Source organism: Piliocolobus tephrosceles, chromosome 6 (assembly GCF_002776525.5).
Source record: "Piliocolobus tephrosceles isolate RC106 chromosome 6, ASM277652v3, whole genome shotgun sequence".
Lineage (NCBI taxonomy): Eukaryota > Metazoa > Chordata > Mammalia > Primates > Cercopithecidae > Piliocolobus > Piliocolobus tephrosceles.
The window spans coordinates 57,962,585-57,987,901 of record NC_045439.1 but is presented as its reverse complement, the minus strand read 5'-3'; the positions used below and the strand labels follow the sequence as shown (position 1 = coordinate 57,987,901).

The window sequence follows — 25,317 nt, the reverse complement described above, 5'->3', positions numbered from 1 at the left end:
AACCCGACCTTTCTCTCTGGCTGCCCTTAAGATTTTTTCCTTCATTTCAACTTTGGTGAATCTGGCAATTATGTGTCTTGGAGTTGCTCTTCTGGAGGAGTATCTTTGTGGCGTTCTCTGTATTTCCTGAATTTGAATGTTGGCCTGCCCTGCTAGGTTGGGGAAGTTCTCCTGGATGATATCCTGTAGAGTGTTTTCCAATTTGGTTCCATTTTCCCCCTCACTTTCAGGCACCCCAATCAGACGTAGATTTGGTCTTTTTACATAATCCCATACTTCTTGCAGGCTTTGTTCATTTCTTTTGCTTCTTTTTTCTTTTGGTTTCTCTTCTCGCTTCATTTCATTCATTTGATCCTCCATCGCTGATACTCTTTCTTCCAGTTGATCGAGTCAGTTACTGAAGCTTGTGCATTTGTCACGTATTTCTCGTGTCATGGTTTTCATCTCTGTCATTTCGTTTATGACCTTCTCTGCATTAATTAGTCTAGCTGTCAATTCTTCCACTCTTTTTTCAAGATTTTTAGTTTCTTTGCGCTGGGTACGTAATTCCTCCTTTAGCTCTGAGAGGTTTGATGGACTGAAGCCTTCTTCTCTCATCTCATCAAATCATTCTCTGACCAGCTTTGATCCGTTGCTGCCGATGGGCTGTGCTCCTTTGCAGGAGGAGATGTGCTCTTATTTTTTGAATTTCCAGCTTTTCTGCCCTGCTTTTTCCCCATCTTTGTGGTTTTATCTGTCTCTGGTCTTTGATGATGGTGATGTACTGATGGGGTTTTGGTATAGGTGACCTTCCTGTTTGATAGTTTTCCTTCTGACAGTCAGGACCCTCAGCTATAGGTCTGTTGGAGATTGCTTGAGGTCCACTCCAGACCCTGTTTGCCTGGGTATCAGCAGCAGAGGTTGCAGAAGACAGAATATTGCTGAACAGCGAGTGCACCTGTCTGATTCTTGCTTTGGAAGCTTCCTCTCAAGGGTGTACTCCACCCTGTGAGGTGTGGGGTGTCAGACTGCCCCTAGTGGGGGATGTCTCCCAGTTAGGCTACTCAGGGGTCAGGGACCCACTTGAGCAGGCAGACTGCCCCTTCTCAGATCTCAACCTCCGTGTTGGGAGATCCACTGCTCTCTTCAAAGCTGTCAGACAGAGTCATTCGCGTTTGCACAGGCTTCTGCTCCTTTAGCTGAGCCCTGTCCCCAGAGGCGCAGTCTACAGAGACAGGCAGGTTTCCTTGAGCTGCTGTGAGCTCCACCCAGTTCGAGCTTCCCAGCGGCTTTATTTACCTACTTAAGCCTCAGCGATGGCGGGCGCCCCTCCCCCAGCCTCGCTGCTGCCTTGCGGTTAGATTGCCGCAGACTGCTGTGTTAGCAAGGAGGGAGGCTCTGTGGGCGTGGGACCCTCCCAGCCAGGTGTGGGATATATTCTCCGGTGTGCTGGTGTTATAGCGCAGTATTGGGGTGGGAGTTACCCGATTTTCCAGGTGTTGTGTGTCTCAGTTCCCCTGGCTAGGAAAAGGGACTCCCTTCCCCCTCGCGCTTCCCAGGTGAGGCGATGCCTCGCCCTGCTTCAGCTCTCGCTGGTCAGGCTGCAGCAGCTGACCCGCACGGATTGTCCGGCACTCCCGAGTGAGATGACCCCAGTACCTCAGTTGAAAATGCAGAAATCACCGGTCTTCTGTGTCGCTCGGCTGGGAGATGGAGACTGGAGCTGTTCCTATTCGGCCATCTTGCTCCGCCCCCTCAATTGATTGGGATTTTATTTTCGTTTTTCCTGTTTTTAACTTTTCCAGGAGATACACGATTCCCAGATGATTCTTCACTAGCTTGCAAAATTCAGAAAGTGGCCTCTGCAGGAGAACTCTGCCCCTTTGCTTTTGTTTGCTTGTTCACTTACTCTAAAGAAAATGAACTTCTGGTCAATACCCACTTGCTCCAGAAAGGGCACAGCCACTAAAGTACACCAAAAAATCTAAAAGACATTAAAAATATTTCAGGACCACAGAAAAAAACTACCTTTCTCAAGGATCCCAGCACATACGGACAGGCAAAATATAAGAACCCTACAGTCTTTGTCTGATAATAAGCTTAAGAGAAAGCAATTTTCCAACCCAGAGCACTCTTCCATGGTTTACCTCACAAAAAGCCTGGGGTGGGATTTTTTTTTCCTTTGAATAATGTTCCCCTTCACATTTAGTTGATAAGAAACATTCTTTTGTGAGAGCCATTTGATGTTCAAAGGGCTCTTCAAAATGCATGTGGACAGCCTTTGGAGAATTCTTAGAACACCAATCTAAATTTGGGTCTTAATAACAGGAAAGTTTTGTCAGCTGTAAACAAACTTCAATGCCAAATTCTAAAGAGTAAGAACAATTGTCATCGGCCCCTGAAGTCAAGGGTAGGTTAGAAATCGACAGTTCACACACTTCCATCCCTCACCATTTAAATGTCAGAACCAGCCACTACTGGACAGAGGATACTGTCAGGCTGTCACAAGCAAATCCAATTCTCTGCTGGGCTGCTGTCCAGTCATAACACAATAGTGCAGAAGTATCCATTCTCCATTTTTCAGAAAATTCCTACAATTAAGACACTGCTCCGGGCTTCCCATAAGCATATAAAGCTCCAGGAGCACACAGGGGAAGATGCAACTAAGACATGAATCCTTTTCCCCAATTACTTCTTTGTAAGATATTTTCCAGCAAAGGAACAGACCTTAAACCCCTAGGAAAAGCAGGCAGGAACTGAGTCAAAGATAACAAACGAATTGCTGCTGTTTTCCATTCCCACCACTTGGTGAAACTCTAAACACAAACCACTTTTGGTCTGGGTTTTATTTGGGGTTATTCTTTTCTCGTTCAAGGAGATTCCTTATTTCTCAGTCCAGAAGAAGAAATCTCAGTTGTCTTGCAAAAATTCAGAATGTGAACTCAAGAGAGCTGCCTTTTGCTTTTTTTGTTGGTTTTTTTGTTTTGTTTTTGTTTGCTAATTCTAAGGAAAATGAATTTCCGGTAAAAACTACTTGTCCTACAGCCACTAAAATACAGTGAAACACCTTTACAGTAACACTTACCAGTTGACCATTTGATTCCCCTGTTCTGATTTACCTTAGCCTCTAGTTAACCATAATAATAAAACTAACCAAATGAATTGGGCACTTACTAGATACATCTTACTGTTTCACAAAACTCCACTTAATTCATATGAATTCTCCCTCAACTGGGAGTAGGGGAGTGCAAGACTAGTCCCACCAAAACATAAGTTGTGCAATGAGTTAACACAGAAGCTGCTGGCTGGGCGCGGTGGCTCACGCCTCTAATCCCAGCAATTTGGGAGGCCAAGGCAGACAGATCATCTGAGGCTGGGAGTTCGAGACCAGCCTGACCAACATGGAGAAACCCCGTCTCTACTAAAAATACAAAATTAGCCGGGCATGGTGGTGCATGCCTGTAATCCCAGCTACTTGGGAGGCTAGCCAAGAGAATCACTTGAACCTGGGAGGCAGAGATTGCAGTGAGCCTAGATCGCACCATTGCGCTCCAGCCCAGGCAACAAGAGCAAAACTCCATCTCAAAAAAAAAAAAAAAAAAAAGCTGCTGCTACTAGCTCTGTATTTTCACTACACCTAAACCTACCTCCCAAACCCGCCCAACACCACTCCTGAGTCACAGACCCATACATCCAACTCAACTTAGATATACTAAAAGCACTACAAGCTCAGTCTCTCCAAAACTTATTTTGTCTTTTTCACCAATCTTCTCTTCCTCCTGTTTTCTCTACAGTGGTAGTAAATGGCATCAACATCCACCCAGAACCTAAGCCAGAAACCATTCTAGACTCCAATCATTCTAAACTCCTCCCTTCCCCTCAACCCCCATACCCATGTCCACTGACCAAGACAGCCTTCACATGCCCCTCAGCTTGACAAAACTTTAGAGAGGCTTCTTGACTCTAGGCCCTGATCTCCCTTTTCTTAGAGCATTTACTTTGGGAAATGCGTAAATACTTTCTCTGTCCTTTTGAGATGTGTGTAAATGTTTTTAGAAGCCTCTTGTCAGTTTTTCAACCTAGGCCTGTTTTTCTCAAGGACTTGAGAACCATCTCTTTGAAAATGTAAATGTCAAGGAAGATAGTCCCAGGCTGTGTGGGAGGGTAGGAACCTAACTTCAGCCAGCACCTTGCTCTAAGTTGTAAAACGATCTCCTGTCCATAAGAGAAAGTTGACTCTTCCTTTGGGTAAAGCCAATTAGCAAACACAAACCACCTTTGTTCTCCCTCTCAATCCAGCTGTTAAAAATCCTCCCACCCTCCGTTTCGGTAGAGTTGAGTTCAGAGTTCTGTTCTCTCTCCCCATGACAATATCCTTGAAAAAAGTCTGTTGTCTTGTCTGTTTAATTTTGGCACAATTTTTGCTATGACACCAGCCAACCCAACTCCTTGACACCTGTCAAGTATTGTTTTTTTTTTTTCTCTCTCTCTCATTCCAGGGCCAAATCTTTAATTCAAGTTGCTGTCTCACTCATCTAAATGACTACAGTCATTTCCTAATCAGCTTCCCTGATTTCAATCTTTCTCCCTTCCAATCCCTTTTCTACACTGCTGTAGCTAAAATGGTTCAAAAAACAATGTTTAGTTCACATACTCCCCCTACTTAGAAACCTTCAAAGCTTTCCCACAGTTCCTATGATGGTGGGACCACACACATCCAGGTTTCTCCGAGACAGTCCTAATTTACACATGTTGTACCAGGTTAATTCTCAGCTTCCTTTTACTCTAAAAATGTCCCAGTTAGAAGATAATAACACCCTAGTATAGTGTCTAAGGACTAACCTCCAACATCATCTAACATTGCTCTTCTACACAAACCATACTTCAAACACAACAAACTGCTTATGGCAATGGACCTCAACCCTGGCTACAAATTAAAATCATCTGGAAAGTTTTGTAAATCATCTATGATCCAGCTCAATACCAGACTAATTAAATCTGACTTTCTGGGGGTGGGCATTAAGCATTGATAGATTTTTTTTTTTTTTTTTAATGGACTCACTCACTCTGTCACCCAGGCTGGAATGCAGTGGTGCCATCTCAGCTCACTGCAACCTCTGCTCCGGGGGTTCAAGCGATTCTCCTTCCTCAGCTTCTCAAGTAGCTAGGATTACAAGCATGTGTCACCATACCTGGCTGATTTTTCTATTTTCGGTAGAGACAGGGTTTCACGATGTTGGCCAGGCTGGTCTCAAACTCCTGACTTCAAGTGATTCTCCTGCCTTGGCCTCCCAAAGTGCTGGGATTACCGGTGTGAGCCACCGCGCCCAGCCTGATAGATTTTTTTAAGTTTCCCAGGTGACTCTCATGTGAAACCCAACTATAAGAAAAACTGCTGACATGCGGTTGCCAGGTCAACCATCTGTGAAACTTTCTCTGGTCTTTCACAGTAGCCTGTATATGCCTTTATTACAGAACTAACACTGAATTACCATTATTTACTTACATGTCCATCAATAGCTAAGTTCTATTGATTCTGTGTTTAATCTATCTTTTGAGTCTGTATCTTCATCTCATTTTCCTTCACTAGTTCATTATCACCTCTCACTCAGGTGACTGCATAAGACCCTTATTGGTTTTTCTGCTTCCAATCCTCCCCACCCAAATTGCTCCCAGTTATCTTTTGTAAAACCAGTTGAATGGTATCATTCCATTATTCAACTTTGTGATGGTTCATCACCTACTATAGGATAATGTCCAAAGTCTACGGTACAGAATTCAAAAACCTTCCCAAGAAATCCCAACATGCCCTAGATTCCCCTCATTTCTACCACCACCCGCCTCAGTCCCACAGGGTGACTCATTCATCTTTGATCAAGCCACCGTGCTTCTGCCTCAAATGCCTTATTCTCATTTTCCATCAGGCAAACTCCTTATTTTTAAAAGTTCCACTGAAGTATTGCTCCTGCAAAGCTGTCCCCAGCCAAGAATTAATTGCTTCCTCTTCTCGCCCACATTTTCCCACTTTAAATAGATATAGATCATTCATCACCATTTGGCTTGCGTTATGTAAATCCCTGCCTCTGTCACTGGATGTGAACATCTCTAGGGCAAAGGTCAGTGATACTAGCAACTATCACCCTCAGTAAGTGATTGCTGAAGTCATTTCAGAAAACATTTTAAAATCCCTAGCTGGTAAATTGAAGATAAGCATCTTTAATCATTTCTGTCTCTTCATCCATTGAAGAAAGTGGCAGTGGAAATAGCTTAGATCTCCAAGTCCCAGCATTATAAGAATTGGAGAGCTCAAAGCAACCTTTGGAAACTGGGTCCAATATACATTTTGCTGGGGAAAAAAAAAAAAAAAAAGGCTCTTTCCAGACTAAAATACTTTCAAACATAAAATCTATTAAGCTATTGCCTTCTACCTTTTAAATTTTGATTTTGAGTTTCAATCATGTTTACTGAAAGGTCACTTATTGATAGAAATGACAAAGCCAAGTGATTTCTTACAAGATCTTAAGAGTATTCAAGGATGGTTTCTCATTTCTAACCTTTATGGTATAGTTTCAAAGCCTCTGCTTTTATGCTAACAGCAAAATGAACTGCAAATTTGAGAGCGATAAACACTTTTGTCCCGTCAAAAGACTGATGCTGCTCTAGAAAATCTGCTAGTTCCCTAATTCTGGGTTAGTAATGGTTTATTTATATAAAAGTAATATCAAATGACAAGGTCTCCCAGAAACTTCCAGGAATTACTTCTACTATTTTATCAAATACCAACATGGAATCTGCCTCCGCATTTTGGGTAAATGCAGTCTTAAAAGAAATGCACTGCGGTGGGATGCAGAATTTTATTTTTCTGAAATATCTTAAAACACATACTTTTCTCTGAAAAATCTCAAATTCAAAAATGCAAATAAATACCTTGTGCTACAGATGAAAATCTCTTCCTAGCTCCTTAAATCATCTCTCTTCTATAAACAGATTGTTACTTGGACCAAGTGTGTGTGGATCTCCTCCCTCATGGGAAATATAATGAAGTGGCATCCACTGAATTAGAATTTATGCCAGCAAACATTTTTTAATAATTGGGTATTTATTTTATTGTATCTTATTAAAATATATATATATATATATACCTAATATAACACACCTACAGATATTGTGGCTTAGAATGAGATAATAGTTGTTACAGCCGCAGTAGACCATCTTATTCAGATTGAATAAAGCACTGCACCCTGGCATAGGCGTGAGTGTTTCAGATCTTTAGTAACTGAACTTCTTAACTGTTTGGAAGCCTTGCTAATAATAAACAATGGCCTAGACCTCTAACATGCCTGCTCATGTGGCATATTCCACACACATCATGGTGCTCCTTCTAGACATGTATAAGCATATGTAATTTTATCAGAAAAGGCAACTAATTGTCCTTGGCCCTTTCTGATCATGTGCACATGGGAGTGAGACTGTCAGTACTAAGTAAAACCAAAATTAAAAAATAATACTATTGAAGTAAAACTTCCTCTGTGTCTTAAACTAGATAACATTAAACCTACTATTCCCTTATTATTGACTGCCCCCAAAATTTCATTCTTCTCAAAGAACTAATTTTTAGTTTTGCATTTTATAAATCAATGACATTTATAATATTTGAAATGTTACATGTAATTTTAATCATTATAGTATTTACAATTTGATACTCTATAATTATAGCATTTATAATTTGATATTTTTTCTCTGTACTTTAATAACAGCATGGGGCTTTTAAATTTTATTATTGCAGTTATCTTCTATTTGTGATAAGAAACTGGTTTTTACTGGTAGCAATAATATAACATTTCCTTTTAAAATGAATTTAAAGTTAAAATGGAAGAAGTCTACTCAAAGAAAAATCATAAGAAAATAAGAGTACAGAGGACAGGAAGACATGAACATGGCATAAAAGACGTGCTTTGAAAACACTGTCCTAGGGAAAAACCCTTTACACAAGTAAACACTGTTCCACAGAAAGTAAACAACTCACAGTTTTGCCACTGCCAGTTCCTAAACCTGGAAGCACATAAGCAGACAACCATGAAGAATGTTGCTCTGGAAAACGTGGATGAAACTTAACATGTTTTTAGAGCATTTGGTTTTTTTGTTTGTATAGAAAAACTCTAACAGAGATGAGTAATTTTTTTGTTGAATCAACACCCAGATAACACAGGTAACAGTTTAGCCCTTTTTATTTTTTTTTTTTTAGATGGAGTTTTGCTCTTGTTGCCCGGGCTGAAGTGCAATGGCGTGATTTTGGCTCACCACAACCTCCGCCTCCCAGGTTCAAGTGATTCCCCTGCCCCAGCCTCCCAAGTAACTGGGACTACAGGCATGCACCACCACGCTGGGCTAATTTTGTATTTTTAGTAGAGAGGGGGTTTCTCTGTGTTGGTCAGGCTAGTCTTGAACTCCCAACCTCAGTTGATCCACCCGCCCTGGCCTCCCAAAGTGGAGTTTAGCCCTTTTTTAAACCCTCAACTCATTCCTCCTTTATGTAATGTAAGATCTCAAGCTTCTCAGTGAGACTCACCACTGGAGGGCGAAAAATAAAGAAACACTATCTCACAAGTATCCTCACCAACCAGAGAAATATTATGCTGTGCATTATCTTTCTTTGTTGGTATTTTAAAAATAGGGCTCTGTACACACATATTTGAAGCTACATTCTAGTGCATATGTTTTTACAAACCCAAACTCTCCATTCTGGAGATTTCCTGAGACACATCCCTTATGGAGTCATGTACGATAAGCTGGGAGTTACTGTCTCCTTTATCACCATCATGAAAAGCAGAAGCTGCTCTCAGCAACTGAGACACTATTTGTTACTCCCTACATGGGCATGATATAATTACTACAGACTGTTTAAATTTTCTCAATGATAGTCAAATGCAGTTAGAAACTGTGGTTAACTTGCTACAATAAAGACAAATTGTAGAGAAATACAATTAAACTAAGTTATTTCCATTCTTATTTTAATAACATCAGAAAAGAGAATTTGAGGTAACACGGCAACTCCATAGTTTGCAATATAAAGTGGTAGTAGTAATATAATTTTTATAATGAAAAAAATGGTGTGGGAGCAATATAAGCCTATCCTGATTAACATTCCTAACCTTGCAAATATGCAGGAAAAAAATCTTTTCTATGATGATAAATTCCAAGATTAAAAATGGTTCAACTATACTTTGACAGATATTACATTGATACTGTGTATTGTCAAGCAAAAAAGTAAAACAGGTTATAAAATAAAATCACAAACTAGGAATGCAGGGAAGCAACACCGTAAGGTACACTTGGAAATTTCAGTGTTCTTTTAGTACTTTTTCAGTAGTAGAGTAGTCATCAAGAATTTCTAACGCACCCAAACTGCCTAAAAAATAAAGGAGACCACTGAGAAGATTATTGTAGATATGCAGTATGGAGCATGCCACTAGTTGTCCTTCAACAATCATTCTCCACTTCTTTTATAGTAATAGAACCTCCTATTTTCAATTGAGTACATGGATAAAGACTACATTTCCCAGACACCACTGAAGAGAGGTGTACCAATATGACTTCACTTCTGAACGATAAGAAGTAAGGGAAAATATCAGATGAAATACCCAGAACATGTCCTTAAAGGAAAGGGCACAATCTGCCACTTTCCCTTTCTCCTTCCTGCTGGCGGGAGGACAAACCTGATGGCTGGAACAGGAGCTCTGTCTTAAGCTAGGAGATGGCCTTATGCATAGGGCTATAATGTATATATTATGGAGTGATAAATTGAATTTATCTGAGAAGAGAGGTTGGTAGATCCAAAAAGGGATCTACCTCCTTTTCATTTAATAATCTTCTGTACTCTTTCAGTTTTTTCTTTTTCTTTTTACTGTGGACAGGAAGTAAGAGGAATGTGCAAGAGGGACTGAGGAAGAGAGTTAAAGATGTGTCAGAATGAAATGAACTTACGGAGAAGCGAGAAGATCTGAGCAGTGTAAAGGGTATGCTTTAGTGGGTGCTGCTGGTGCTCCACGTATATCCCCGTTACAAGCTGTCACGCTAATACTTACCTGTGAGTATGGTTATCCCTCAATTTCCATGGGGAATTGGTTCTAGGACCTCTAGCAGTTACCAAAATCCACAGATGCTAAAATCCCCCATATAAAATGGTGTGGTGTTTGCATATAACCTATGCACAGCCTCCCATATACTTCAGATCATCTCTAGCTTCATACCTAATACAATGTAAATGCTATGGAAGTAGTTGTTATATGGTATCGCTTAGGAAATAATAAGAAAAAAGTCTGTACATGTTCAGTACAAACACAATTTTATTTCTGAATACTTTCCATCTGCAGTTGGTGGATCCCAAGGATGCAGAACGCATGGATGCTAAGAGGGCCAACGGTATTGCCTCAAGACAACTTAGAGCTGTCCCCTTCAGGAGAATTTACCTGGGCCAAACAGCAATTGCCTTGCTCAGGAAGCCTACCTACCACCCTAGGAGGCAGATCTTGACCAATGACTGAACAGAATATGCTTTAAGGTAGGATCAATTTCGTGGCTCACGCCTGTAATCTCAGCACTTTGGGAGGCCAAAGGAGGTCAGATCACTTGAGCCCAGGAGTTCAAGACCAGCCTGGGCAAGGTAGTGAAACCCCATCTCTACTAAAAATACAAAAATTAGCCAGGCATGGTGGCACACCCCTGTAATCCCAGCTACTCAGGGGAACTGAGGCATGAGAATTGCTTGAGCCTGAGAGATGGATGTTATAATGAGCCAAGATTATGCTACTGTACTCCAGCCTGGGCAACAGAGCAAGACTCTGTCTCAAAAAGATGTAAACCTCGTCTCTACTAAAAATACAAAAAATTAGCCAGGCGTGGTGGCGGGCACCTGTAGTCCCAGCTACTCAGAAGGCTGAAGTAGGAGAATGGCGTGAACCCAGGAAGCGGAGCAGTCTGCTTCAAGTCCCTCTCCACCTCCTCCTTGGTGAGGAACACCTCTCAGCTGCTGTGCCATCCACTCTCTGCAGAGGTGCTGAAATGACCACAGACATGGACAGATGAGAGCCTCAGCGGCTTAGCAGTCTCATGTCCCCGTACCTCACTTGCCCATAGCCACAGCTTCCAAACCAGAGCCATTCCCAGGGACATCGACACAGCACCCAAGTTCACTGGGGCTGGGGCTGCCACAGTTAGGGTGGCTGACTCTGGGGCTGAGACTGCTATTGTGTTTGGGAGCCTCATTATGGTCATGCCAGGAACCCATCTCTGAAGCAACAGCTCTTCTCCTGTGCCAATCCAGGCTTTGCCCTCTTGGGGCCATGGGGCTCTTTTGCCTGATGGTAGCCTTTCTCACCCTCTTTGCCATGTGAAGGAGCCATCTCCACCTCCCACAGTTCTTTCTCCCATGTCTTGTCTGCCCTGTGTGTTCCTTTTCCTGTACCTCCCAAGGCAGCCTGGGCCACATGGTTGGCTCAGGGTTTGACAGAGGGAAGACAAATAAATAATCTATTAATAAGGGGAAAAACCACAATACTGAATTGATCCTACGGAAAATAAAATTCACTCACTACTGTTTCATAATTTACATTGTATTTTTTCCTAATAAAAATGGAAGATATTAAATATTTAAACAAGGAACAGCATACTTTCAAACTAGCACACCAGTCTAGAAGGGTGTCGTCTAGAAGAGTATATCCACCTAAATTATTTTTCAGAGTGGCATATTCAAAGCATGACCCTCTAAATAAAGTTGATCTGCTTTATCTGTAATCATATTTTATGATCAGTGTCACATGAATATTAAACTTGCAGCTAAGATAGCCTCACTAGGAAACTGGTTACTCTGACACAGTAGCTCTGACCGTTTGAAAGTGGGCCCTATTGGCTACGTCATGGGAAGATTACAGACCAAAACCCCACTCACTCTACCTAAAAATAAGCAGTCAGTCAAACAGCTTCACCTATCCAGCTAGGCTAATAGGGAAATTTTAATCTGCCTAAAACAAAATTGAAACCTTTGACTGTGGAAGACGCTGCTTTTATTTTACTGGCAGAGTAATGAACCTTATCTAATCTACTCTTCAATCTTAATTCAGTGTTTTAAAACTACCAGAAGATTCTTCCTTATGTCTAACCCTAAATTTTTCACACAGCAATTTTGTTGTAGACTTAGGCACTAGGTAACAGACTCTATTTCTTATCTTAAATAATTTAAATGTCTACACATTTTCTTATAGGCGCTAACTTTCTAAAAACCAGTATCTCAGGCTATTCACTAACTTTTAGAGCATGTCTCTTCAAAATTAGAAGACTCAAACACATGCAATATTGCTCATCAATGTTCACAATGATGGTAGAGATCGGGCTTTAAAAAATCACTATATAAGCGAAGTGTGGCATACACATATAATGAAATATTATTCAGCTTTAAAAAGGAAGGAAATTCTGATACATGCTACAACATGGATGAAACTTAAAGATATTACATTAAATGAAATAAGCCAGTCACAAAAAGACAAATTGCATTTTCTTATATGAGCTATTTAAAGTAGTCAAAATCATAGAGACAGAAAGCAGAATGCTGGTTACTAGGGGCAGGGGGAAAGGAGGAATGGGGAAATTTTAATCTGTATTTGATGGATACAGAGTTTCAGTTTCACAAGATGAAAAAGTTATGGAAATAGATGGTGGTGACGGTTGCACGACATTATGAATGTATTAAATATCTCTGAACTGTACACTAAAAATAGTTAAGATGGGCTGGGCATGGTGGCTTATGCCTGTAATCCCAGCACTTTGGGAAGCCAAGGCAGGTGGATCATTTGAGGTCAGGAGTTCCAGACCAGCCTGGCCAACATGGTGAAACCCCATCTCTACTAAAAATACTAAAATTAGCTAGGTGTGGTGGTGCATGCCTGTAATTCCAGGTACTGGAATTCCGGCTGAGGCCGGAAGTAAAATGAGTAAAATGAGGCCGGAGAATTGCTTAAACCTGGGAGGCAGAGGCTGCAGCAAGCCAAAATTGTGCCACTGCACTCCAGCCTGGGCAACAGAGTGAGTGAAACTCTATTTCAAAAATAAAATAGTTGGCCAGGTGCGGTGGCTCACGCCTGTAATCCCAGCACTTTGGGAGGCTGAAACAGGCAGATCACGGGGTCAAGAGATTGAGACCATGCTGGCCAACATGGTGAAACCCCATCTCTACTAAAAATACAAAAATTAGCTGGGCATGTTGGTGCGTGCCTGTAGTCCCAGCTACTCGGGAGGCTGAGGCAGGAGAATCACTTGAACCCAGGAGGCAGCGGTTGCAGGGAGCTGAGATTGCACCACTGCACTCCAGCCTGGTGACAGAGCAAGACTCCAACTCAATCAATCAATCAATCAATCAATCAAATAGTTAAGATGGTACATTTTATGTATGTTTTACCACAATTTTTTAAAAAATGGAAGAAAATTAAAAGAAAAAATAGATAAAGTAAAATAACTACAATGATAAAGGCTTCAGCATTACTAATATCGTTCTCTTGCTCCTATGGCTTGTCTTCTATTCCAGTTGTATTTGGGCTCCCTACTTTTTCTTCCCCTCCCGTCTCTCCATTGAACGTTAGCATTTTTTGTCTAATTGTGTGTCTACCTCATCAAAGTCATATCTATTACTCCAAAAGCACTAAACAATGACTCTCAATTAGACATTATATTGTAATGTAAATAAGTACAGTAATTATTCTCCCTCCCTCAACATGATTCTTGAGAACAATTGCCAAATGACCCCATTCAGCGTTCACTTGGACCAGTGTCTCTTATATAGGGTCACATGTCATAATCATCCATGGATCTTTGTAAAACTACACACACTTGGGACACTGTCCTGTGGATTGTCAATCTCAGTGAAGCGGAAGAGGGTCATTTTACTTCCAAAGCTCTACAGGTAATAATAAGAATTAGAATTACTGAGTGTTTATAAAGTGCCAAGCATTGTGCTAAATGTTTAATTGTGATTCTGATAATTACCTCTACTTAACTTCCTTAACTAACTCCAAGCCGTAAATTACGTTTGCAATTTAGAGTGTTAACGTGGAAGTCCACAATCAAGCTTAGCTAGCTCAGCAGTCCATCAATCTCATCCTGTTGTAGGAAGCACTCTGTGTGTGGGTGCGTGTGTATGTGTGTGTATGTAATTTTCCTGGAAAACAGATTCTTCGTAACTTTTATTGTTTCCTCAAAAAAGTCTCTGACACAAAAATAGGCTAAGAAAAACTACTTAGAATAAAATTCCTCCCACCATTATATATTGGCCCCAGAGTGTTCACCCGCACTTATTCATTCATTCACCAAATATTTATTGAGTGCCTATGACATGCAAACTGTCAAGGTTTGAGGTCAGTGAACAAAACCAAGCCCTTGTCCTCATGGAAACTTATATTTTAGAGGAATAAACAATAAATATATAGTGGGTAAGACAATCCTTTGGCTCAGAACCTAACTTCCTAAATTACTAATACAAATTGCACAATCCACTCAGGTGCAATTGGGACTCAAAGCCCCAGGTAGTTTCAAAATCCATACCATTTCCACCATTTTTTGTTGTTTTCAAATACAACATATTTTATGAAGACAAAATTTTACCTATCTATTACTGTGCACAGCAAATAGTGTAACAAATAAATAGCATTTTCAGTTTTATAAAATGTTAAGTAGTGTTTGGCTATTCAAAAGTATTTCCAAAAAGGTACAAATAGTCATGTCTTATTTCTTTTTTTCTTTTTTTTTTTTTTTTGAGACGGAGTCTTGCTCTGTTGCCCGGGCTGGAGTGCAGTGGCTGGATCTCAGCTCACTGCAAGCTCCGCCTCCCGGGTTTACGCCATTCTCCTGCCTCAGCCTCCCGAGTAGCTGGGACTACAGGCGCCCGCCACCTTGCCCAGCTAGTTTTTTGTATTTTTAGTAGAGACGGGGTTTCACCGGGTTAGGTCATGTCTTATTTCTCTAAATTCATAAGAAAGTATGGAAGTTAGTAGGTGTTGAAAGTTTTGTGGTATTGTCACATAGTTTACTTCTACATATGTTATAAACCCCGAGATACATTATTATTAATTTTGCTTTTAACAGCCAAGTACTTATCTAAAAGAACCAAATACTGTTTTAAAGGTAGTTTCCACGGATGCATGAGCTGGCCAGTACCCAACTGAAAACTTGAGGGGGAACCTCTGCACATCTCTGGAGCTTTCTCGCTTGCTTTCTATCACTCTCTTACACTCACACTCACACACTCTCTGTCTCTCTTGCTCACTCTAACTTTCTCTTTTTCTCTCTCTCTCCAGCTCTTTCCTCTCCGATACTCCATCCTGTGAACTCTAGGCATCTTGACTTCTCCAGACTCCCAGCTCCATATTCTTAGACCACTGAACTATGCCTGGGTCCCCACTCCTTTCCCTGATGCCTGGAAATTCTTTCTGGGCAGTAAGCTGGGTGATCATAGGAGCTCACCTCATCTGTTTCTCATCTTTCAGGGATTATTCTTCTTTGCTATCTAATGTTCAATGGCTTGAAAACTCTTATTTCATATATATCATACATGTTTGAGGCTTGATTTTAGTTGCTTCAGTGGGTGAGTAAATCCAGTTCTTGCAACTCCATCTTGGTGAGAAACAGAAGTCTCTTTAATGTAACTATAATCCAAGTGTTTTAAAAATTAAAAGTTGTGATAAAGCTTATTCAGAAGAGTAATTCTGAAGAACACAAGTTCAGTACAGAAGGAACATCTATAAACAAAGTTAGTGATAAAATGCTCCTCCCTATTGGGGCAGGCCACTCCCACAGCCCCGCCACCTTGGTATATCACTGCTGATAAAGTTAAACAAGCCCATGGTGGCCTTGGCATCAGATGGATTTTGTCCAACCCAAACTCTGTCGCTTAGTAATAAATGACATGCAACCATGAGTAAATGACTTAACCTCTGTGTGCCTCACTTATCATATGTAAAATGGAAATACTTGTAGTACATAGGACATAGGGTTGCTATACTAAATGAGAAATGCACAGCTACTTAGCAAAATGTTTGCTACGTATGGGCTCAATAAACAGTATGTTCTATTAATATTGTCTGAACTCCATATTTGCCACATATTTAATCCACCCAATTAAATGTCGATCATTAATGTATACATTAGTCCTTTTTATCATCCAGAAAGAAAATGTAACTAAGTTAAAACTAGCACAAACTGGTTGGGCACGGTGGCTCATGCCTGTAATCCCAGCATTTCAGGAAGCTGAGGCAGGTGGGTCACTTGAGGTCAGGTGTTTGAGACCAGCCTGGTCAACATGGTGAAATCCCGTCTCTACTAAAAATACTAAAATTAGCTGGATGTGGTGGTGGACACCTGTAATCCCACCTACTCGGGAGGCTAAGGCAGGAGAATTGCTTGAATCAGGGAGGCGGAGGCTGCAGTCAGCTGAAATTGCACCACTGCATTCCAGCCAAGTCAAAAGAGTGAGACTCCATCTCAAAAATAAAAATAAAAATAAAATTAGCATGAACTATTCATATTCTTCAAAGCATTTAGTTTATTACACTCTGTTCCCTAAAATAAAAGGATGAAGTCACCAGGTATCTCAAAGTTATAACCTTTTCAACATTTATTCAACGCATCTTTAATTTGTCATCCCCTTTCTTCTGTCTGCAACTTTATTATTTCCCAGTTCCATTGAATTCCTGATGGGGCCTACTGAGTCCTATTTATGGTCCTTAATGGGAGCTTTGTAGCAAAAGAGAAGTAGATCTTGAGTTCCTCCTAACCAGCTCAGGCTGCTACATTACCTGTTCAGATTTTGGATTTCTTTGGCTCTTAATAATTTAAATGTCCTTTTATCTAGCTCTAAATATCTTTGAATTTGACAGGATCCTGCATTTTTTCATATTTTTCATATCTATAGGACCTTATAGCTCATAAATATATTAAAATGATATTCAATTAAATTCTAGTTATTTCTCATGGCCTTATCTGGCATTGCCATCCCAGCTTCGAAGGTCATTCTACTGACAAGCACTTTATCTATATCTACAATCAAGCAACCTAGAACAGACAGAAATATTCACTCTGAAGTCAAACCATGATTATGCCAATCACTGGTTGTGTCAGCTTGGACAAGTCACTTATACCTTCTAGGGCTCAATTTCCTTACTATAATATGGAAAATAACTAATCATACCTACAACAGTGTCTTATGGAGTTGTTGCAGGGATTAAAAAGAAGTGCCTAAAAAGCTGCCTGGCACATAATATATGCTCAATAATTTTAAGCTACTATTATTATTATTACTACTATAATTATTATTTTTGACTTGCAGTATACAGTGTTAAATATGTTTTTTATGTACATTTGCTATTTGTCCTCCCTAGAAGTAAATTTTTTTTTTTTTTTTTTTTGAGACAGAGTCCTACTCTGTCACCCAGGCTGGAGTGTAGCGGCGTGATCTTGGCTCACTGCAACCTCCGCCTCCCAGCCTCAAGCTATTCTCCTGCCTCACCCTCCCAAGTACCTGGGATTACACGCATACGCCACCACACCCAGCTACTTTTTCTATTTTTAGTAGAGATAGGGTTTTGCCATGTCAGCCAGGCTGGTCTCAAACTCCTGACCTCAGGTGATCTGCCCACCTCAGCCACCCCCACGCAAAGTGCCGGAATTACAGGCGTGAGCCAATGCAGCCAGCCAGCAAATTATTTTATAAACCCACAACTGGTTCATCTCTTTCAGGCCTGTGGTGGCTTCCACATACATCCCATAAACACAAGTTGAATAAGGCACATAGTTTGGTTCTTTGCATCCTAGTACACTTAGGCATATTCTGATTTACACAGTTTAAATGCTGTACTTTTGAGCTTGCTCTACCAGTAAATTTTACTAAAAACTAATGGCCAATGAAGATCCCCTGATGGTTTCCCTCAGGCTGACAGGATGATCTCTCCTCACTGCAGCTCTCTAACACTCCTGTCCACTGGGTGCTGTCACCCACACCTTAGGTGCAATCCCTCTGCTCTGTGCCCTACCTCTTGACACGGCTGGGTGACTCCCATTCTTCAGTATCAAGTGTCCCGGTCACTGACGCCTTGTGCCAACTGTCCTGGCTGCCTGAATTGGCCATGTCAGTCTGGGCTGGAATCTCATGTTTATGTGGATCCACCTAGATGCACTGCCTCATTCTTAGAATTATAATTGCCAGAATCATAGCAATTGTTTATGACTTTATATTTTATGAAGTGCTTTCAAGAATATTATTTGATCTTTCTTTGAGACAGATAGCACTCATGTTATTATTGCTAATACAAACTAGAAGGGATGAGAAAAGGTCAGGGGGTAGAAACTATTAGAACTGAGACTAGAACAAGGATTTATAGTGTGGGCATGTCATATAAACACTAAGCAAGAAAAATTTAAGGCCTGAGACTGTGCTGAATCCAAGAGAAACAAGCTGAAGGTTAGCCAACCTCTCCTGGGTGGTGTGAGGGATGGACCTCTTAAGGAATTAGGAAGCACCCTGAGTGTGAATATTGAAGGTTTGTTTATCTCTATCAAGTGTCCCGGTCTTTGAGTCCTTCTCAAAGAATTGATTCCATAAAGCCTTGATTCTAAAGTAGGCATTAGATTTCCTAGACTCTTTCTCAATCAAGATTCCATCACAGAATTCAATCCTACAAAAATTATTTGAGTGACTATTTTCTTAACTCTTCCAAGAAGGGTACAAATCTAGTACCATTCTAGATACATAGGCAAGAAATTAATTCATTGTATATAATGAATGACTTTGGGACATTACGCTTAATTCTTCCATGGAATGTGGTTGAGAAGACCTTAAGGAGTATGAGAGAGTTTACATTAGGCCTACTGTGGAACAACAAACTCCACCTATAGTAAGTGTTTCCCTTTAAGAATTAGAATAAAATTTCAGAGTCAAATGAAGAAATCCTCTCAGAACTGAGTAACCCATGGCCAGTGACATCTCCTTATGCAGCAGTAATGCTCCATTTTAGGTATCAATCTTAATAAGAGTTAAATCTTCTATGAATCAATGTGACAAAAAAAATCATAATAATCAGACTAAATGCCTGTTGATGCCACATGCTTTGTTGTATGGAGACTGAGTAACAGAATGTGAACAGATTAGCACCTTCCAGCCCTCTCTGCTGGGACACCATCTCCAAGGAATGCTCCCCAGGCAGTAGGCCAGCCAGAGCAGCTCTGCATATGAACAAGAGTACCTTCAGGTGTCAAGACAGATGATAAACTTTAGAAGCAGGCTGAATGAATTCAGCCAGAGAGCTTTTTCTGCCAAGTACTTTCAGAGATTTGTGGAAGATGTTTCCAGAGTCTGGAAATTGATCCTTATTGACTCCAGCAGGGAAACTATGACTTACAAGCCTTGTTTTGAATATAGATTAGTGAGCCAGAGCCACCTGGCAGTAAAAACAAACCAACCAGGCCTTTTCTGAACTGACAAACCACCTCTAAGCCAAGGAAGCAAGTCTGTCTTTGCCATTAATGTATCTCTTAGTTAAAATAACAAGAAGAAGAAAATATAACCAGCTAGTTTCAAGAGAACAAATTCAGAGGAATTTCTCCTCCCATTTATTTCCTTCCATAACTTCTTTCAACATTTTAAACATTTACTTTGGGAGTGAGGTAAGGAAGTAAACGCCCTCCGAAAGGAAAAAAAAAAATAGAATAAGAGCATAAAGACCTACGGAAACAGACCCCTAAGGAAATAGAAGCAAATAATACTTGAATAAATTGGCTTAATCAAGATTAATTCTGTTTATTAACAAGCAGAATTGTTATAAAAGCTAAGTAAGCAGTGGTCTGTGTCTCATTAGGTCAAACGACTCTCTTGGAAAAGATGGAACTTGGAACCACAGTGAAAGCTGCCCTCATAGTAAGGAGGGAGAGAAAGTCCTCCCACAGAACTGTTTGATGTAAAGACCCAGAAGGGAAATTAAATACAGCTTTATTTGAGGCAAACTCTGCACTTGTTCTTCCCTTTAAAAATAAAATAAAATATATTTGAAAGAGTGAAATAAGTGTGGAATTTTACATTTAAACACTACTTAATCCATTTATGAAAGTAACAGTAGCTAACATTTTATCTCCATCAAGTGCCATAGTAAGTGCTTTATGAATCCTCTCCTGTAGTCCACACTACAAAGCTAGGGAAAAGTACTGGTATTATCTCTTTTGACTGAATTAATTGGTCCCTTTTCTGTTACTTTGGATTTTTTAAGTATATATTGCATACTTACTATGTGCTAGGCACTGTGCTGGCCTCTAGGTGTGGTCCCTGCCCTCAGGAAACTTATAGACAATACAAAATATTTAAAAAACAAAAACAAAAAAACAGGGGGCTATGGTAGAAAATAATGAAGGAGGAAGAAATCTGCTGAAGTGGCCAGGTCAGCTAAAACCTCAGAGATAAGAAAGAACCAGCCGTGTGATGAGCAAGAGGAATGAGCAAACCAAGGCAGAGCATGTGCAAGGGCCTGAGCTAGACAGAACTTTGTGTATTTACAGTTTAAGAAGAAGGTGGAGCCTGGCATGGTGGTTCATGCCTGTACTCCCAGCTTCTCAGGAGGCTGCAGCAGGATTATCCCTTGAGTCCAGGAATTTGAGCCTAGTCTGGGCAACATAGTGAGACTCCATCTAAGAAGGTGGGTTTGTGAGAAAACAGTGAGCAAGAGGGAGGGGAGCATGAGATAAATTTGCAGAGGTGAACACAGGCCAGACCGCAAAGGAGGTTTCAGAACTTGTTACAGAGTTTGGGTGTATTTTAAGTACAATAGAAGCTCCTGAAAGGTTTTAAGCCCAAGAATAATAGGATCTGATTTGCATTTTTTTAATTACTCAAATGGATCTTTGGAGACTGGATGTAGGAGTTCATAAAGGAAGTCAGAGATACAAGTTAGGAAACTAGTGTTTAGGTAAAGGAGACAGTGGCTTGGGCAGCCTATAGGATGGCTGTGGAAAAGAAACAGGGTCAAGGAACACTTCGCAGGCAGAATTAATTGAGTTCCACCTTTCACACAGTTCTAAAATAGCAGTTACCACATTCTCTCTTAACTGTTCCTTTGTCTCTTTCTGCCAATAACTCCCATCTCTCTCTAAATGCAGGAACAATATTTCACCATCTGTGATTCCTCAAAACCAAGGATAGTGCCTGATAAATTATCAATAAGTATTTGATAAATACATGTTAATAAGGTAAAAAAGATGCAACTTACTCTGGGGGGGTTAACTACCTGCTCTGTGTTGTCTTACCTAGGTTAAAATTATGAAAGGGCAAAGCAGGCAAGTTCTATTCTGAAAGAGATGGAGTCATTCTAGCACTCCTCTAGAGTAGGAAACCCAGGACTACGATATGGAGAATTTGAAGATTCTAGCTAAAGGGCATGTGGATAGTATTGAGATTGGGTAATCCAATCCCCTGCTTCTCAGACATCAGAAGAGGTAGTACAGTGTACTGGTTAAAAGAATAGACTTTGATACCAGGTTCAAATCTGTTTATTGCGGCACTCTTCACAATAGCAAAGACTTGGAACCAACCTAAATGTCCATCAATGATAGACTGGATTAAGAAAATGTGGCACATATATACCATGGAATACTATGCAGCCATAAAAAAGGATAAGTTCATGTCCTTTGTAGGGACACGGATGAAGCTGGAAACCATCATTCTCAGCAAACTATCGCAAGGACAAAAAACCAAACACTGCATGTTCTCACTCATAGGTGGGAATTGAACAATGAGAACACTTGGACACAGGAAGGGGAACATCACACACTGGGGCCTGTCGTGGGGTAGGGGGAGGGGGGAGGGAGAGCATTAGGAGATATACCTAATATAAATGACGGTTAACGAGTGCAGCACACCAACATGGCATATGTATACATATGTAACAAACCTGCACATTGTGCACATGTACCCTAGAAATTAAAATATAATTTTAAAAAAAAAAGATAAAGGCTATATCACCACTGATCCTACAGAAATACAAACTAACATCAGAGAACACTATAAAAAACCTCCACGCAAATAAACTAGAAAATCTAGAAGAAATAGATAAATTCCTGGGCACATACACCCTCCCAAGACTAACCCAAGAAGAAGTCAAATCCCTGTATAGACCAATAACAGGTTCTGAAATTGAGGCAGTAATTAATAGCCTACCAATCAAAAAAAAAAAAAAAAGCCCAGGACCAGACGAAATCACAGCAGAATTCTACCAGAAGTACAGAGAGGATCTGGTACCATTCCTTCTGAAACTATTCCAAGAAATAGAAAAAGAGGAACTCCTCCTTAACTCATTTTATGAGGCCAGCATCATCCTGATTCCAAAACCTGACAGAGATACAACAAAAAAAGAAAATGTCAATATCCCTAATGAACATTGATGTGAAAATCCTCAATAAAATATTGGCAAACTAAATCCAGCAGTACATCAAAAAGCTTACCCACCATGATCAAGGCGGCTGCATCCCTGGGATGCAAGGCTGATTCAATATACACAAATCAGTTAACGTAATCCATCACAGAGCCAATGACAAAAACCACACAATTATCTCAACAGATGCAGAAAAGGCCTTCAATAGAATTCAATACCCCTTCATGCTAAAAACTCTCAATAAACTAGACTTTGATGGAACATATCTCAAAATAGTAAGAGCTATTTATGACAACCCCATAGCCAATATCATACTGAATGGGCAAATCTGGAAGTATTACCTTTGAAAACTGGCACAAGACAAGGATGCTCTCTCTCACCACTCCTAATCAACTTAGTATTGGAAGTTCTAGCCAGGGCAATCAGGCAAGAGAAAGAAAGGGTATTCAAATAGAAAGGAGGAAGTCAACTTGTCTCTGTTTGCAGATGACATTATTGTATATTTAGAAAACCCCATCATCTCAGCCCAAAATCTCCTTAAGCTGATAAGAAACTTCAGTAAAGTCTCAGGATACAAAATCAATATGCAAAAATTACAAGCATTCCTATACACCAATAATAGAAAAACAGAGAGCTAAATCATGAGTGAACTCCCATTCACAATTGCTACAAAGAGAATAAAATACCTAGGAATACAACTTACAAGGGATGTGAAGAAACTTTTTCAAGGAGAACTACCAACCACTGCTCAAGGAAATGAGAGAGTACATAAACAAATGGAAAAACATTCCATGCTCATGGATAGGAAGAATCAATATCATGAAAATATTCACACTGTTTAAAATAATTTATAAATTCAATGCTTTTCCCATCAAGCTATCATGGACTTTGGTCACAGAATTAGAAAAAACAACTTTAAATGTCATATGGAACCCAAAAAAAAGAGCCTGTATAGCCAAGACAATCCTAAGCAAAAAGAACAAAGCTGGAGGCATCACACTACCTGACTTCAAACTATACTACAAGGCTACAGTAACCAAAACAGCATGGTACTGGTACCAAAACAGAGATATAGACCAATGGAATAGAACAGAGGCCTCAGAAATAATACCACACATCTACAACCATCTGATCTTTGACAAATCTGACACAATCAAACAATGGGGAAAGATTCCCTATTTAATAAATGGTGCTAGGAAAATGGCTAGCCTTATGAAGAAAACAGAAACTGGACCCCTTTCTTACACCTTATACAAAAATTAACTCCAGATGGATTAAAGACTTAAAGGTAAAATCTAAAGCCATAAAAACCCTAGAAAAAAACCTAGGCGATACCATTCAGGACATAGGCATAGACAAAGACTTCATGTCTAAAACACCAGAAGCAATGGCAACAAAAGCCAAAATTGACAAATGGTATCTAATTAAACTGAAGAGCTTCTGCACAGCAAAAGAAACTATCATCAGAGTGAGCAGGCAACCTACAGAAGAGGAGAAAATTTTTCCAATCTACCCATCTGACAAAGGGCTAATATCCAGAATCTACAAAGAACTTAAACAAATCTATAAGGAAAAAAACCAACCCCGTCAAAAAGTGGGCAAAGGAAACTTCTCAAAAGAAGACATTTATGCAACCAACTAACATGAAAACAATTCCATCATCACTGGTCATTAGAGAAATGCAAATCAAAACCACAATGAGATATTGCCTCATGCCAGTTAGAATGGTGATCTAGACTTTCTAGAAACAACAGATGCTGGTTAGGATGTGGAGAAATAGGAATGTTTTTACACTATATGTGGGTGGTATAAATTAGTTCAACCATTGTGGAAGACAGTGTGGTGATTCCTCAAGGATCTAGAACTAGAAATGCTATTTGACCCAGCCATCCCATTACTGAGTGTACACCCAAAGGATCATAAATCATTCTACTATAAAGACACATGCGCATGTATGTTTATTGTAGCACTATTCACAATAGCAAAGACTTGGAACCAACCCAAATGCCCATCAATGATACACTGGATAAAGAAAATGTGGCACATACACACCATGGAATACTATGGAGCCATAAAAAGAATGAGCTCATGTCCCTTGCAGGTACATGGATGAAGCTGGAAATCATCATCCTCAGCAAACTAACACAGGAATATAAAACCAAACACCACATGTTCTCACTCATAAGTGGGAACTGAATAATGAGAACACATGGACACAGGGAGGGGAACATCACACACCGGGGCCTGACAGGGATTGGGGGAGAAGAGGAAGGAGAGCATTAGGACAAATACCTAATGCATGTGAGGCTTAAAACCTAGATGGCGGGTTGATAGGTGCAGCAAACCACCATGGCACATGTATATGTATTTAACAAATCTTCACGTTCAGCACATGTATCCCAGAACTTAAAGTAAAATAAAATAAAGAAATAAAAATAAAATGATACAGGATATCAAAGGCAAAATGACCAATTTAACAAATAACCAAATAGACCTGACAGAGCTGAAAAAATACTATAGAAGTTCCATACTGTAATTGCAAGATTAATAGCAAAATAGACCAAGCTAAAAACAGAATCTCCTCAGAGCTCAAAAACTTTTCTCCAAAATAACTCAGTCAATCAAAAATAAAGAAAAAAGAATGTAAAAAGAATGACTGAAATCTCTGTGAAATATGGCGTTATGTAAAGAGACCAAATCTATGACTCACTGTGTCCCTTAAAAAGACAGAGAGAAAACAAATAACTTGGAAAACATGTTTGAGGATATAATCCATAAAAATGTTCTCAACCTCACTAGAGAGGCCAAAATTCAAATCCGGAAAATGCAAAGAATGCCTGAGACAAACTGTACAAGACAACCATCACTAAAAAACTAGTCATCAGAT

General features: G+C 40.1%; 1 pseudogene; it reads left to right on the top strand.

The window, feature by feature from the left end:
* Positions 1-11,372, top strand: part of LOC111549488 — an 89,023-nt pseudogene extending 77,651 nt beyond the window's left edge.
* The last annotated feature ends 13,945 nt before the right edge of the window (positions 11,373-25,317 follow it).